Below are 4,450 nucleotides of genomic sequence, written 5' to 3' on the forward strand. Positions count from 1 at the left end.
AGGGAAAAATTGCCCACATGTGGCAATCAGTTTTGACACGGGGCTCATCAATAGCCCCGTCTTTCCCAGGCACATCATTATCTATCTGATCTGCCAAATCTGATGCTTAACAACATTGTCTTCAGAACAGTTGACATACCCTGGAAAAGTCTGTCTTGTAAATCACAAAGAAAGATGACAGGTTTCACAGATTTCATCAGTGATAAAAAGAAGGGAGGCGTAAAGGAACTAGTATACTGACACTTCCTGGCACAGTGAACTCAATGAACTAAATGTATTTCAAGGGGAAAAAAACCCCTCCACACCCCATTTTTTGTTGAGACCAAGTAAGAAACCACTGACTTAAACTATTTATATCTCAGCTCCCAACTGAATTGTTTTTGAAATGTAAAGACAAATGACCAGGCAGATGGCATGATTTTGTGGTATAAAAAAGTGGTGGGAAAGGTTGAATTGGGGCAGCAAACTAGTCAAGCTGTAACTTCTCCCTCCTGTCCCAAATCCATAGAATAAAAAAAAAAAAAGGAAAGGAAAGAAAAGAAAAGAAAAAGAAAAGGAATTCACAACTGTTCTGCCAAATAAGGAGAAATAGCCTCCATGGACTAGATACAAGAAATCCCTGAAAAGCACGAAAACATTGAGAACAGAGAGGTGGAGAGAAGCCACAGTCCAAAACACTCAAGAAGACTTGCTAAAAATGAAAGCAGGAACATTCAAAGCTCAGAGGTGGCTGATGCCCAGGGCGGGAAATGCCAAGGGCAAATGACCTGATGGGTGCAAGCAGGCTGCTGTGGAGGCACCCATCTGGCTGACCCTCCACACTTCTACCCGCCCACAGAGACAACACAGTATCTGCCTGCAGCTGCAGAGGGTAGGTGTGAGCACTAAACTCAGAGAGGTGTGGCAGGGTGCCCAGGGCAGAGCAGGGAGCCTTCATGGCCAGAGACCTCTGGGCTGGTCAGGCTCATCCTGCCCTTCCCTACAATGGCTCTTTAAAAGAGTTTATGACTTTAGAATAATCAATACCCTCAGAAAATACAAGAATGACAACACATGTCCACACACAAAAAAAGACAGACCTTGGAAATTAAAATTGTGATCACAGAAATTAAAAATTCAACTGAGCCGAATGCTGAGTGGATATAGTTGAAGAGCAACTCACTGAGCGAGAAGATCCAGTTAAGTAATCCTTCCAGAATGTAGCACAACAGAGAAAAGCTAAGGGGTATATAGAAAACAGAAACTCTTGAATAAAGAAAGAGCTCTTGACTAAAGAAATTTTAGGAGACTAGAGAAGGTGAACAAAGTAGTAAGAGCAAAGAAAGAAAAAAATGCCCCAAATTAAAGATAATGTCTCTGATAGAACAGGGTTAATAGAAAAAGACCCATTCCTAAACATCCTGTGGTAAAATTTCTGAATGTCTAAGACAGTGAAAAAAAACTAAAAAAAAAGAAGAAAAAGAAAAAACTAAAAATAAAAGGTAGAAAGGGACCCTAAGTACCTTGGGTTTTTTGGTATGTATTTTGCTTTATTGTGCTTTGCAGATATTGCATTTTCATCAACACTGAGACAAACCCCCTCCCCCACCCAGCAAAAAGATTGACTTGCTGAAAGCTCAGATGATGGTTAGCATTTTTTAGCAATAAAGTATTTTTTAATCAAGGCATGTACATTGCTTCTTTTTTAGACGTAATGCTATTGCACTCTTGGACTCCAGTATAGTGTAAACATAATTTTTATATGCACTGGGAAACCAAAACATTTGTGTGATTCGCTCTGTTGTGATACGGGCTTTATTACCGTGGTCTAGAACAGAACCCACAATATCTCCAAGGTCTGCCTGTACAGTCAAGGCGTCTGCATACAGATTTCACTCAAGTGGTCATCAGACTACAGATGAGACCCTTCCTTTCCACCTGACCTCTGAATCATTCCAGGAAACATCAATACTGGTATTAACAGCTAGTCACCAAGGCCTTGGATCTCCACTGCTGTTCATTCCACTCACTTCAGTGAACTAAGTAAACAGTTATTTAGATCACACCCTGGACCTCAAGATCTGGAAATGTTCCATGAAATTCCTCTCTAACTACAACCTCCAAGTCTACCACCCTTCCCATTACATGGGGTTTTAACCTCCTTAAGACTTGCAGTCCTTTCACCCCTCCCCTTCTGCCCCCGCCCCCACTCTTTCATGCTGTCAGGTCAGCACTGCTGATTCAACGTCCTTCTCCAATTTGCCTGGATCCCGTGATAAATCTGTTAATCTATCCTTAGGATCCTCCATTAATTTTCACATAACCTTGTGCCATGTCTCCCAATAAATCACCACTAGAATCAATCTACTCCATCACAACTGACCTAAATTCATGGTCTACTGAGACCACTTAGACGTGGCACAACCATGTCCATTGGCTCCACTGCAAATATCTGCTCTCTAGCTTCACTTGGGTCCTTGATGGCCTCCAAACTGCCTAGCAATTCTTTCAACATCCCTAGTCATTTCCTGTGTCCATTTTTCATAGATGTTGTCCAAATCTCCACCATTCTTTCCAAGTTCTCCAGTTGCTCCCGGCTCTCCTCACTCACAACAAATCACTTAGTAGATGATCAGGCTTTCCTTAAACATACTTTGTAAGCTATTAGTATACAATGAAATGTTTTAACTATTAAGATAAAATAGGTTAGAAAAAGCATTTTTCAACACAAAACATCAGACACCACCTTCTTTATCTCTAAGGTTAATTATTCCTTCCAACTGCATTTCACACAGTTAGCCTCTGCCTGAAACTCCCTCCGGCCTTGGTTTCATCCACCTCACTCTTCTGTTTTTCCTCCTACTTCTGACCACACCCCTTTATTTCCTTCACCAGTTTCTCTCCCGACGTGTCAGTGTGCCTCAGATCTCTTCTCACTGTCACATGCTCCCTAGGTGATCTCATCCTCTCCCACAGCTTCAGTGATTTCTGCCATATGCTGATGACTCCCTCATTTATATCCAATAACCCTGACTCGAATATCCAACTCTTTACGACTCTACCAGATGTTCCTTCTGTATCTCACCCTCCACACACCAAACCAAACTCATTAGCTTTACCCATTCACCCACTTCTCTACATATTTCTTTTGGCTTATGGAAATATCATCCACCTACTTTCCAAAGAAAGAAAAAGTAAGTCACCCTTTCTACTTCCATAACCTTCACCCTCAAGTCACCAAGTTCTGATGATTTAATCTAAAATTTAAGTCAGTGTATCTCTCACTCTTTATTTCCAAAGTCGCTACCATCTCATCTCTCTCACCCTCCACCTTATCTTACCTTTATCTACACCAATGATTAGCAACCTGGGCCACGTTAGAATCACCTGGGGAACTTCTGAAAATCCCAACGCTTAGGACAAACTCCAGACCAATTACATCAGAGTCTCTGGGGGATGGGAGCCAGATGTCAGCATATTTTTCTAGGTTCCCATATGATTCCAATATGCAGCCAGATTTAAGAATCTTCCAGAATTGAAGATATGAGCCCACAGATTGAAAGTGTATACCAAATACCAAGCAAGATAAAATAAAAATAAACCTACAACTAAACAAGTTAAAATGAAACTGAATAACCTTGTGGATAAAAAGAAAATCATGTAAAAATTTCTGGAGAGAAAAAGACAGATTGTCTACAAAGAAAAGAAAATTACACTAATGGCAGACTCATTGTCTTATGGTGATCCCTTCTTGATGTAGGGAACAAAATCAATAATGTGGCAGTAACTCTGTATAGTGTCAGGTGTATACTGTTGAATAACTATGATGTACAAACTAATATAATATAGTATGTTAGCGATATTTTAATAAAAATCTTTAAAAAAATGAAATGGACTTTTTCAGACACACAAAACTAAGACTCTAATGCTCATAGACCATCACTGAAAGAATTACCTAATGAACATACTTCATTGAGCCATGAAAATTAGAGAGGTATTTCATAATGTTGACCAGGTCTGGATCCTACCAAGAAAACACAAGACATGTGAAATGTATGCACCACTGAGGTTCAAGTGACCTTAAAGATGGTAACATAGTTCAATGCAAACAAATAAATTTTACAACAAAAGTATTAGTAGGGTATGGCTAGTTAATTTTAATTGTTTTCTTGTGCACTTTTGTAGCATTTAGTCTCAGTTTTCAACTCTTCAAGAGATAATATATTTATATACTTATCAAAATATCAACACAACTTTATTTTTGCCATAAATATCTTTTCTTGTGCTCTAGATGATCTGAAAATAATTTAAGAATCCCAAAATGACATCATTCAATTCCTGTAATACTAAACTTAATTTCCTTTCATCGTTTCTTAGGAAATTTAACCATGCATGTTAATTTTATTAAATTAATCCTCAGTACTTATATTTTATGATTTAACATGAGAAAGAAAAAAAGACTCTTAACCAA

This window comes from Rhinolophus sinicus, linkage group LG01 (assembly GCF_036562045.2).
Source record: "Rhinolophus sinicus isolate RSC01 linkage group LG01, ASM3656204v1, whole genome shotgun sequence".
Taxonomy (NCBI): Eukaryota; Metazoa; Chordata; class Mammalia; order Chiroptera; family Rhinolophidae; genus Rhinolophus; species Rhinolophus sinicus.